The following is a 13,825-nucleotide window of genomic DNA, read 5'->3' as shown; positions in this document are numbered from 1 at the left end:
TGAGTCTACCATCAAATGACAGCACACTGCTTCACACCAAGTGTAAGGATCATAGAGTACATCAGAGTATATTCCCAGTCCTTCACCCTTTGTGAAAATGTCTTCATGTATTTTACTTTTAAACTTGTTATAAGTACACAATAATTTATATTAAATATACCTTAGGACATGAATTATCTTTTACAGAAATTAAACATAAGTACGAATTATGAAAGAATCTGTCTGCAATGTGGTAGACAGTGGATTGATCCCTGGGTCCGGGAAGATCCCCTGGAGAACCAAATGGCTACCCACTCCAGTATTCTTGCCTGGGAAATTTCATAGACTGAGAAGCCTGACAGGCTACAGTCCACGGAGTTGCAAAGAGTCAGACATGACTGAGCGACTAACACTTTCACTTCACTTACTCTTGAAAAAATTATGAGTCTTATTTCACCACGATATATTCTATTTCTAGTAATCCTTTTTCTAGATGCAAATTTGCAAATAATATCATATTTTCTTTGCCTCAAGGATTTCCATTGATATTTCTTGTTGAGTAGATCTGTTAGCAATGTATTATCAGAGTTTGTTTGTGAAAGAATGTATTTATTTCTTGTTCCTTTTAAAACAACAACAACTTTTAGGGCTCAGCTTAGTTACCGTGCAGCAAAACTGACCCATTCTTGGAGTATATTTCAGTGTATACATTCACATAACCGTTAACATGATAAGGAAAAACAACATCACCCCTAAACACTCCTTCATCCCTTTGTGGTAATTCCTTGGGTTTAGATTGTGAGCTATTTCCCAGAAATTATTTCTTAGTGTCTGCTTCCTTCTTGGCTTTGTATCTTCCTTTTACTCTGAGCTCTAAGAAGAGTTTGTCCCCTGCAGTTTCACAGTTAGGGCTCCACTGTCATTTCCATTCTGTACTCAGGCTGTTGGAAGGCAGAAAGTGGTGGTTCGGGGGGTGGTCCTGATGTCTTGACTAAACATCAATCCCATGCAGGTGTCTGTCCCTTCCTAGTCATCTGATACCCTTTCAGCTGTGGTGCTGTGCCTAGCACTGATTCCTGCCCTTCATACAGAATTGCATTCTTTTTTGTTTTTCATTTTTCTGTCTGCTTTACCCAACTGCAATGGATGCCCATAAGTTTATATATGTAGAATTTTGTAATCTATTATTACTGCATTGAGGCTTTTAATCTCTGGAAGCAATAGGGAAGATGAGAAAACTAGAACTTAAATAATTGAATTTTAAAAGCTCATTTTAGGGTTTAACAGCTACTGGTCACAATGAAAGAAGGATTAATGAATGTAACACAGGTCTGAGGAAAATATTCATGCTGAAGAATGGGGAGGTAAAAGCAAGGAAAATACAAAAAATAGAGTAAAAGGCATATGAAGTATGGTGAAGCAATATAACATATGTGTAATTTAACTCCCAAGAAGAGAAGAAAAAATGAAAATATGAAAGATTGATATTTTAACAGATAATGGCTTAGAATTTTTCATGAGATACATATTCAAGAAGCTCAATATTAAACAGGAGAAGCACTTTGAAAACCATATATAGACACATAATAATACAGCCATAATCCAAAGACAAAGAGAAATATCTTAAAAAACAGCCTTAAGCCAGGGGTAGATAGATATATTAATTAAAAGTAGCAACAATAAGGCTAATAGATGATTTCTTATCATAAATAATGAAAAAGGGAAGACAGCTGTATTGTATATTCAAAATGCTGAAAGAAAAAAAAAAAACTATCAAATTAGAATTCTATACCCAAAACAGACTTCAGATATGAAAGAAAAACAAAGATATGTTCAAACAAACACACAAACTAGAGACTTTATCAACAGTAAGTTCACAGTAAATCTAATTTTAAAGCAAATATGTTAGGGAGAAGGAAAGATTAATCCCATATAGAAGCTCAAGAGCATGAAGGAATACAAAGCAATGGAAAGGGTTAAAATATAGATAAAATTAAATGGATGCTAAGTCTATTAAAAGAATAATAATGTACTATGGGGATGAAGTAGCATCTGGTGGTGACAGTCAATCCCTGAAACTCCTTGGTTGGGGTTTCACCACTCTGATCTCTGCCTGTCATCACGTGATGTTGTCTCTGTGCCTCTGTGTCCTCACACGACATTTCCCTCCCCATTTGTCTGCTTTCTCTACTTATAAGAACAGTCATTTTTGGCTAGAACCTACCCTAATCCAGTATGACTTCATCTTAACTTGTATATGCAAAGACTATTTCCAAATAAGTTTATATTCACAGATTTCAGGGTTTGGAAATTTGACATAGCTTTCTGGGGAACTCAATTCAACCCATAATAGCTTCAAAATATGTAAAGCAAATATTGAGAAGCTAAAACAAACAAACAAAAAATCACAAAAAGATGAAGCCAAGATCACTGTGATGATATTAACATACCATTCATCACTGATAAGAATAAGAAGACAAAACATCAGCAAGAATTTTGATTAAAATAACGATTAAAACCAGGCATCCAACAGCAATAAAATATACATTTATTCTCAGGTATATGTGGACTACTAACTAGAACCAACCAATTTATGGGATAAATAAAAATTCCAAGTCATTGAAGTTTTCAAAACTGACTGTAAAAGAGTTTAGATGCTACCATTCAGTGGAATGCCTTTGGAAACAATGATCTGAACAATGCAGAGGAAAAGAGAATACAGATATAGATACCAACACACACACAAAAAGATAATATAAAATAGAAACTGGAAATTGGAACAAAAACAAAACAAAAATATGAATGGAATGCTAATAAAATGTGATATATTTAAATCTGTGATCCCTCTCTGGATCTGTGATTCCAGGTAAATTTATAGCCTTAAACATGTAGAATATAGGCAAGTTCTTTATTTCAGAAGTTTAAAGAAAGTATCAAATTAACCCCCCAAAAAGATAGCAGGGAGGACACAATGAGGACTAGAACAAGCTTATTGAAATCAAAAAGAAATCTGTTTACAGAGAATAAACAAAGGCAGAAAGTTACTTGAAAAGACTAATGTAATTAATAAACTTCTGGGAGCAATGGTCAAGCAAAATGGATGATAAACTCCACTTTTAGAAATGAAAATCATTCCCAAAGGAACCATAGCCACTTTTAAAAGATAATAAGAGGATACCCAATAACTTTGACAGTTTTGGTGAAACAAGTTTCTAGAGAATACAAACCACATCTGAGACAAAGAGGCATGGATAACCTGCCTAGTTCTAGATCTGCGAAAGGAATGATAACTCCAGGGCACGCACTGCCCACCAAACCACAGTCCTGCCGCCAGAACACCTGCGGGCTGACAGGCTTTCACCCATGACCTCTGCCAAATATTTGTGAAGGAAAACACACAGGTTTTAAGAAACTTGTCCAGATAATAGAATAAGAGGGAATCCTGCCCAGTTCATTTTATGAGATCAGCATAACTCGCTATCAACAGCTGACAAGGGGCTTGCAAGGAAGAGTAATCTCTTGAGGAACATAGGTGTCAAATTCCTAAACACGCATTATTCAATCAAATTCAGAGTTATAGAAAAGTAAATGTATTCTTTTAACTAGGTTGAACTTTTTTTTTGTATCCCAGGAACTAAATTTTGATCAAACATTCAAAAATAATCTGTATAATTTACCACATTAATAAAATAAAGGTGTGCAATCACACAATCATATTTAAAAGGTCAGTTACGGTTTAGATAAGATTTAATTAATAAACTATAAAGCATGCAAACTCATTAGTACACACACACATACCATTCCACTCGTGAATTCTTTATTTCATGTGTGAATCATCAAAAGTCCTGGCAGAAATAAAATTTAGGTCTTAAAATTTGTTGGAATGCCTTTAGAAAAGATGGTTTCAAAGATGCGGTGGAAAAGAGAATCCACTTGCTAGAGCAAAGATGATGTTGGTGGGGGAATGGTTACTGAGCTAAACTTTGGAGTAAACTGTTACTTTTGATAGGATGCAAAATAAAATTTGAAGTGAAACTATGCCTGTTCCCTCTGACGGAACCCGGGGAAAGGATCAAAATTCCGCACGGAAGTGGCCGCAGGTGTGCCAGTTGCATACAGCCCTGAAACAGGCTCAGAGGCTTTCTGGTACAGGAGGCTTCCTGGTAGGGAAAACATCTCTCTGCACGAGGAGCAAACATGGCTTTGGGAAAGGGATGATTTCTCAAGTCCAGGGTGATGTGGTTACAGACAAATTATCTCCTGTACCATGAAAAGATTCCTGAGTCGGTGGATGGAGACCTGCACAGCCAGGAGCCAGAGGAATGAAAACTGGAGACTGTAGTCATCTGAGCGGACCGACAGCCCCACACCAAACGCGAGCCATGGCGTCTGAGCATAGGCAGCATGGGAAACAATGCCTGCACAAGTCGCTTCCCACACCACCCAAACATCTTGACATGCACAAAATTTTAGAAACCTAGACAGAGCCTCAAGAAATGCTGGTGGGTAGCCCTGAGTGGGCTCTTCTGTTTTCAACTCCTAGCTACGAATGGATCGTGTCTCATTAAAGTAAAATAAATAAATAAAATGTAAAAAGTAAGCTACACATTTCATACACCTCGGTTGGTAAACTGCTAAATGAGCATCCTAGGATGCAAGATCTAGTTGTAGAATTTTGGAGCCGCCGGGAATCACTGCAAAACTATAGTCCTCAGTCATAACTAGGAACAAGACCTAGGCCAAGGGCTAGCCAAGGTGAATAGGAGTGCAGCCTGGGCACAGGGAAGGGCTGCACCCTGGGCTTCAGGGACGTGGTCCAGGTGCTGGCAGCAGCATGTCCGTGGGCTGTGAGAACTAGCCTGCCTCCATTCATGGGAAAGAGGTAGAGGATTGATTTCATTTGACATCTCAAATGCTGTTTCAATTAGCCTATGAACAGGAGTGGGCCCGAGATCCCTGAGACCTGAGTTTGGCCCACAGAGTTCTTTGATCCCTCTACCAGGGCTCACTAGCCTTCAGAAATATCTGTCCATCAGCCCAGCACCTTCAAGGGGCCTCTCAGATCCTGGAAAGTTTCAACTTAGAAATATAACAAGTGGTTAAAAGTTGATCCCAGAAAATGAGATTTATGAGAAGAAATAAGTACTGGCCCAGATTCTCATCTACACTCTGCTCTCAAATCAGGCAATGCCAACTGACTTCTTCAAATCTAACCTGCAAGATGGCAGAGGGTCGCCACTGGTAGGGGGATAGCCTACTGGGACCTTCAAATGTAGTTTAGTTCCTCTTTTTATATCATTAATTACAAAACATGGAAGTCAGTATTTGTCATCCCAAAATAGGAATGGCCCATATGTTGGGATTTAAACATAGAATAAAGTTTGCGTGTCTCGCTCCCCCTTCCCTCCAAATCCATCCCCTCTGGGCTGACATATTTTTTGGTTGCTCTGAACTTGAAAATAGAATGTTTGTGGCTCTAAAACTCTTCTTGTCTCCTTCTTTTATGGGAACAGTGTAACATACACTTCTATTTTGGACAGAGACCTTCTGTTTTGAAAATTTGGGGGAGAGAAAGGCCTGCGGCCCTTTGTCAATACAGCATATGTCAGCGTGAAGCAGAATTAATTTTATGAAAAAGAGAACGTGTTTGTCTTTAACCTTTTAAGGTGTTGTAGTCAGGGACAGAGAGTGGTGCTGCAGATCTCAAAGAAGTTGGTTCTGTGGATGAGTAAGGAAGCTGTGTAGGGAGAACCCAGGTGGAGAGTTCTTTACAGGGGGTCTGGGTATGAAGTGCAATTGACATAACTTCTAGTGGGTGCTCTGTGGCATGGTCACTAGCAAAGGCAGCCTATAAGTCATGGGCTCCCACAAACATGCCAAATGGAACACCACAGACTCAGAGATGGCAGAGGGCTTGTGCCACCTCCATAAGGCCTATGCATGCTCTAACTGTATGCATGTATGGCTTTTTTGCGACCCCATGGGCTGTAGCTCACCAGGGTTCTCTGTCCATGGGATTTACCAGGCTAGAATAATGGAGTGGGCTGCCATTTCCTTCCCCAGGGGATCTTACTGAACAAGAATTTGAACCCATGACTCCTATAGGCTTGTATTATGTACAAATAACTTCTCATGAAATTATAAGAATGGATTATGCTTTAAATCTGAGTTCTGGTTTCTTTGACTGTCTTTGGGCAGAGGCTGCAGTGAAGAATTCAGGGGCTTTGGAACCAGACTGGGGATTTGGGGTACACCACCCATCTTATGGGGCTTCCCTTAGAGCTCAGTTGGTAAAGAATCTGCCTGCAGTGCAGGAGACCTGGGTTCTATCCCTTGGTTGGGAAGATCTCCTGGAGAAAGAAATGGCAACCCACTCCAGTATCCTTGCCTGGAAAATCCCATGGACAGAGGAGCCTGGTCAGCTGCAGTCCATGGGGTCGCAAAGAGTTGGGCATGACTGAGCAACTAAGACTTCAACTTCAACTTCAACCCATCTTATGATTATACAGTGGACGTGACAAATAGATTGATGGGTTTAGATCTGAAAGACAGAATGGCTGAAGAACTATGGATGGAGGCTCATGACATCATATAGCAGGCAATGCCCAAAACTCCATACCAGTTGTGCTCATTTCATATACTAGCAAGGTCATGCTCAAGCTAGGCTTCAACAGTACGTGAACCGAGAGGTCCCAGATGTACAAGCTGGATTAAAAATGGAAGAAGGACCAGAGATCAAATTGTCAACATCCACTGGATCATGGAAAAAGCAAGGGAGTTCCAGAAAAACATCTACTGTTGCTTAATTGACACACTAAAGCCTATGACTGTGTGGATCACAACAAACTTGTGGAAATAAAGAGATGAGAATATCAGACGACCTTACTTGCCTTATAAGAAACCTTTATGCAAGTCACGAAGTAACTGTTAGAGCCAGACATGGAGCAAGGAACTGATTTAAAATTGGAAAAGGAGTACATCAAGGCTTTATATTGTCATCTTGTTTATTTAACTTATACGCAGAGTTCATAATGCAAAATTCCAGACATGATGAATCACAAGCTGGAATGAAGATTGCCGGGAGAAATATGAATGACCTCAGATGTGCAGATTATATCACCCTAATGGCAGAAAGTGAAGAGGAGCTAAAGAGCCTCTTGATGAAGGTGAAAGAGGAGAGTGAAAAACCTGCCTTAAAACTCAGCATTCAAAAAACTAAGATCATGGCATCTGGTCCCATCACTTCATGACAAATAGATGGGGAAAAAGTAGAGACAGTGAGAGACTTCATTTTCTTGGGGTCCAAAATCACTACAGATGGTGACTTCAGCCATGAAATTAAAAGATGCTTGCTCCTTAGAAGAAAAGCTATGACAGACTTAGAGAGCATATTAAAAAGCAAAGACATCACTCTGCCAACAAAGGTCTGTCTAGTCACAGCTATAGTTTTTCCAGTAGTCATGTACAGATATGAGAGTTGTACCATAAATAAGACTGAGAGATGAAGAATTAATGCCTTCAAACTGTGGTGCTGGAGAAGATTCTTGAGAGTCCTTTGGAGAGCAAGGAGATCAAACAACATGCTAAAGGAAATCAGACCTGAATATTCATTGGAAAGACGGATGCTGAAGCTGAAGCTCCAATACTTTGGCTATTTGATGTGAAGAGTTGACTTATTGGAAAAGATCCTGATGCTGGGAAAGCGTGAAGGCAGGAGGAGAAGGGGACGACAGAGGATGAGATGGTTGGATGACATCATCGACTCAATGGACATGAGTTTGAGCAGGCTCTGGGAGGTGCTGAACGACAGAGAAGACTGGCGTGCTGTGGTCCATGGGGTCGCAAACAGCAGGACACAACTTAGTGACTAAACAACAACCCATCTTATATGAGCTTCATTTTCTCCTTCTGTCTAATGAGAAGGATAATCAGTAACAATAATTTGTTGGACAGATTAAACATAGAAACACACAGCATACACTTACAAAGCAGAAGGTACAGAATATATGGATTATATGTGGTCTACTTTTATTATGAAAATATGATAGACATCCTCTGGAAAAAAAAAAAAAAAAAACTCTGACCAACCAGCTGTGATCATCATTCTTGACTGTCATTTTCTATCAAAGTAGGATACCAGTTCTCTTCTCCCCCACTGTTTTGTTTAATCAGCCAATCACAGATCAGAAAATATAGTCTCTTTATTTTTTCTTCTAGTAAATGTGGTTAGCACACTAACTACACTCTTCACAAGTTAGACTTAAGTGTAGGTTTCATTTGAGGACACATACATACACACATCTATAAAACTGGAAGCGTGTGTTTCTAGGCTTTAATCTAACTCCTCTCACTTTGGGGAATGAGGCACAGAGAGTTCAAATTCAGTTGGAGCACCTCAGAGTTGGAAATGACTCAAGAGAAGCAGTTATCTGATTGCAGGTTGTGTTTCTTCCACAACTCCCCGATGAGTCAATTCCTTTTCTCTGTTTATTCATCTCCAGAACCTGCCTAGTCCAGAGTTAGAGCCCAGATTGGTCCAGCATTTTCCTTTTAGTGTCAAATGGAAACCTGGCCTCCTAAAGCATTCACTCTGCTTCCACACCCGGGTTCCTTGGAGAACGAGGATGATCCTCCCACATGCTAGTACCTCAGTGATTTTGTGGCAGCTCCAAATCCTGCAGAGTCTTTCCTTTGCCAGAGCCTTTACTGTCACCTTCCCCACCCTGATGGATGCTCTGAACCAGCCCATTGTGTGGCACACAGAAATAGGAAGTGAGATTTGATGTCAGACCGAACCTGTGAGGTCAGCTTTCTGATTTGTGATGTTAAGAGGCATCATTTCATGATGTGGATGAACCTAGAGATTGTCATACAGAAAGGAGTAAGTCAGAAAGAGCAAAACAAATATCATATATTAAGGGATATATATGGAATCTAGAAAAATGGTACAGATGAACCTATTTGCAGGACAGGAATAGAGGCACAGGTATAGAGAATGGATTTGTAGACATACAAGGGGAAGGGGTGGAAGATGAAGTGAGAGAATAAATAGCATTGACATATATACATTGTGTGGAGAAGGAAATGGCAACCCACTCCAGTATTCTTGCCTGGAGAATTCCATGGACAGAGGAGCCTGGCAGGATACAGTCCACAGGGTCACAAAGAATCGGACACGACTGAGTGGCTGAGAACGTATACACTGCATGTGTGCCTGCTCAGTCACTCAGTTGTACCTGACTCTTTTTGACTCCATGGACTGTAGCCCGCCAGGCTCCTCTATCCATGAGATTTCCCAAGCAAGAATACTAGAATGAGTTGCCATTTCCTTCTCCAGGATCTTCCTGACCTAGGGATCGAACCTGCATCTCCTGCATCGGCAGGTATACACTGCCACATGTAAAACAGACAGGTACTAAGAAGCTGGTGTATAATACAGGGAGCTCAGCTCAGTGCCCTGTGATGACCTAGAGGGGTGGGATGTGGGGGAAGGGAGGTTCACGAGGGAGGGGATAGATGTATACACTGGGCTGATTCATGATGTTGTACAGCAGAAACTAACACAACATTATAAAGAATTATATTCCAATAAAAAAAGCAAAAAAAAAAAAAAGTCATCACGTCATAGGCATATTGTGAGATGTAACAAATATGTCCATTTCTTTGCCTCTTTCCTTTTCTGGACCCATATGATTTAACCAGAGATGCATTGTTAGTTGAACTGTGGAGGAATAATTGGTAGGAGTTAGATCTTCTTCCTTGGTTAAGGATAAAGCCCAAAATTAAGAAAATGAGAAAGAAGATCTGTTATGTTGCATTCATTTTCCCCCAAAACTGTTGCATAATTACATTGCCTCAAAGCATATAATTAGAACTTATAATTCTTATCTCATTATAGTAGCTTTGAGCTTTAACAAATTTTAAATGTAAGCAATATTTGTATGGCTTATTATGTTTATAAAAGTAAGGAAAAAAATAAAAAGACAGTGAAGTTGCAATTTAAGTAACGATTGTTTTTATTGCTCTCCTTTTCCCCACCCCTGTCTACAAGATAAAGGCAAGATCACATAGTTGTAGCTGTTCTTCATCGCTTGGCTGTGTGTGGGTTTTTTTTTTTTTTTTTTTTCTCTGAAAGTCACAAAAAATAAGGCCTTGGCAAATCATTTAAAAAGTAATTTTTTAAACAAATTTCACTGAAGGTCTATTAAGCACCAAATACAATGATAATTGTATTGGATTTTTTCCCTTTCTTTTATAATACTAACATGTTTTCAATATCTGGAGACCAGAGGGGTTCCTGCAGCTTCTGGCAAGTTCCAAGTGTAAAGGGCAGGGAGACAGGGCACACATCTGCATCATCACAGCCCGAGTCCTGGGCATGGACAAAGGCAGCTGCCCTGGCTGCCATGTACAGTCCAGGGGCACGCTGAGGTTGCCCAGTGGGAGGAGAAGCAGTCTGAGGAAGGCATGGGATTGAGGTGGGGAGAAGACTGTGTACCCTTTTCCCAAGAATAGCAAGCAGGAGTATGGGAGCAGCAAATTCAGGAGGACAGAGCAGCAAACACTACTCTACGGAAGGCTGAAATTATATCTGCCTAAGACATCTGATCCCAGGCTAGGGGATTATGAGGCCACAGGGTTTAGAGGCAAAGAAGTTTCTGTTTCCTGGTGAAGGTAAGAGTCATAGGCCTTATCAGGAACTCTGACTTGATGCAAGATGTGCCGGGAGTTGTATCCCACCACAGGAAACAGGAAAAGTAGGGCTGAGTGAGGGCTTCCCAGGTGGCACTTGTGGTAAAGAACCTGCCTGCCAGTGCAGGAGCCATAAGAGACGTAGGTTTGATCCCTGGGTCGGGAAGATCCCCTGGAGGAGGGCATGGTAACCCACTCCAGTATTCTTGCCTGGAGAATCCCATGGACGGAGGAGCCAGCAGGCTACAGTCCATAGGGTCGGAAAGAGTCAGAGGAGACTGAAGTGACTCAGCACAGCACAGCACAGCACTGAGCGAATGCACATCAAATCAGGAATGGGGCAGAAAACCCATAAACAGACGGAAGGCACCCAGAGGGGCTCATCTGGTGACCGCCCCTCACTGCAGCATGGCACCTGGAGGCTCCCCCTGTGCTTGGGTCCACTGTGGCCTCTTTCACTTTGGGAGACGGATTCTAGCTGCACAGCCAGGTAGGCTAGAATCTGCAGACTCTGGGACTTGCTGGTGAATTACCTGCTACAGCTGGCAGAGCCCTGAGCTGGCCGAGGTGGACAGATTGTCCCTGAGCCAGTTCTGATGCTGGGGGACTGGCACACACGGAGAAGCTTCTGCATTAATGATAAGGGGTGGCCTCAGCACCCCAATCTGATCTTCCTGCTCTCCTCCAAACCCATGACATTTCTCTTGCTCAGATAATATGTTCACATAGGAGTACTGAAGATTAATTATTTCGTGTCAGAAGAGGGTGGTATTTCTTATGATGAAGAGTTTCATGTAACTGCTAAGTATTACTATAATTAGGGAGCTAAGCAGATACATCTATCCTGTATCTACTAATTATGCAGGGAAGTAAATTAATTTTTCCCTATCCATGCTCATTTTGCCTGTTGGTTATTTTTATATCAAGTACAAGGAGAAAGCCTTATCTCTTTCAGTATGGATTGTATATGTTGTGCTCCTCTATCCAACCAATTTAGATAAAACTGGATCCACCCTAGAGAAATTTCATTTGGAGAAATGGTGGTGGGAGGAGATAAGACCTCCTTGTCTGAGTGAGTTATAAATAGCGGACAAATAAATAGAAAGCCCCAGCTGCTGTAGGGAGAAAAAAAAAATGTGTGTTTTTTTCTTCTGTTACTGTATAATTAGCATGAGTCACTGTCCTCCTGGCTGGGAGTATGTGAGGGAGAGGAGGAGGAGATATGGAGGAAGACAGCCAGGCCTGGGACCAGGGAAGGGGTCATTCTTCCTTGAGTTTCTCAGCGACTGGAGTTCCGGAACAAATGGTGCACCAAAAGCATCTGGTCCTAGCAGGGCAGCCAGGAGGGAGGCCTGGAACATCGTTGCTCATGGGACTCACAGACAAGACACTCTGGATGTGGGTCCATGCACGATGCGTAATGTCTGCATTTCGTTTCCTCTTCAAGGACTTGTTCCCCAGGACTTGTTTTAATAGATACCAATCTGTGATCTTCTCATCGCTTTTCCCTGTTGCATGTCCCTTCTGGGGGTAGTCATCTGGTCCTCATGTGGTGTCCATGCTGCAAACTCAGGCAAGTCCCTTCCCCCATCTGGCCTGCAATCCCATTCCTAGATAGAAGCAAGGCTACTTCAAGACTGCATGGAAACCACACCATGCTGGGGAGCTACTAGAGAGGGGTGTTATTTACTCCTGTGATCAAGGGCAGTCATTCTGCTGCTCTGTCTCTTCCTGCCTGTCTCTTACTCAGTGCCCTCACACACAGTGACAGTCACTCAGGCAAACACGTCCTAGCTCTTGGAAGCAGCAGGAACTCTATTGGACTGTCTCAGGCTTAGACATAGCCCCACCTAATTTTGCTCCAGTTCTATTTGCTACTCCAAGACAGGATCCAGACTAAGGTAAGATGAGCAAGGCATCTAGAGCACAAAATTTAAAGGCACATTCATTTTCAGGAGCAGATCCCTCACTCAGGATAATCCTGAAAGTGAGGGACTCCTTAAGTCTCAGGCTCTGAGTACCTCACTCGCCTTACCCCAGTCCCTGCTCTGCTCCAGGGTTCCCTAGGATTTACTCATCAGAGGAACTCTGGAGGGCTAAAGAGTGACCCCCAAGATATCTAGGTCCTAAACCCTGGAATTTGTGAATGTTACCTTAAATTGCAGAACGGGCTTGGTAGATATTGATTAAATATCTAATCTAATTAAAGAACTTGAGCTGGGGGAGGTTATCCTGCATTATACCCTTGGGGTCTAAATATGATCACCGTGTCCTTATAAGAAGGAAGGAGAGAGACATTTGAGTACTTAGAAGAGAGAAGGCACCGCCATGATGTTAACAGAGAGAGCCGGATTTAAGATGCTGTGCTATGGACTTCGAGGATTGAAGAAGACACCAGCCAAGAAATGTGGACAGCCTCTGGAACTGCACAAAGGCAAGGAACAATGTCCCATAGAGCTTTCAGAGGAAGCATGATCTCTTTGATTTTTACCCACTAAGAACCATAAGAGAATAAATGTGTATTTTTTAAGCCGCTGATTTTGGGGTGATTTATTACAGCAGTCATGAGAAATGAATTGGAAACCCAGCTCCTTCTACACTTGGCTTCCCCCAAACCATCTGGGATGCTTCTCATCATGCCCCCCAAATGCAGAATAGGATAGACTGATACAGACCTCTCACCCACACACACTAAAGCTGAACTCTCGCTTTCCCTTCAGACTCTGACTCGATCTTTACCCTGTTGCTGGAGATGGGGCTTTTGCCACTCCACAGCTCAGAATTTGACAGAGGTGGAAGGCCTGCGTAGGAGGCGACAGTGAGGGAATTTTGGTAAATATCACAGCAAGCTTTATCTCCACGAAGACAGCGAGCAAAGCATTTTATATACTAAGTTATTTACCCATGAGGCAGTCCAGTTCACCCTCAGTATGCAAATAAATAGAGAATGAGAGAGTTAATTTATTTGTTCTAACCTCACAGTTAATAAGCAGCAAAACAAGATTCTCTTTTCTCCTCTTATTTTTTCCTTCAAACCAGGAATTTAGAGCCCCCTCCTGGAGCTTACAGGATCTGGAATTTCACATCTGCTGCCTATAATGAGTCCTGGACCAGGGACAGGACAACCTGGGCGCCACAGTGATGCAGCCGTGGT

This window comes from Bison bison, unplaced genomic scaffold, assembly GCF_000754665.1.
Source record: "Bison bison bison isolate TAMUID 2011002044 unplaced genomic scaffold, Bison_UMD1.0 scf7180017864341, whole genome shotgun sequence".
Classification (NCBI taxonomy): domain Eukaryota; kingdom Metazoa; phylum Chordata; class Mammalia; order Artiodactyla; family Bovidae; genus Bison; species Bison bison.
Note: the sequence above shows the minus strand (reverse complement) of the source record.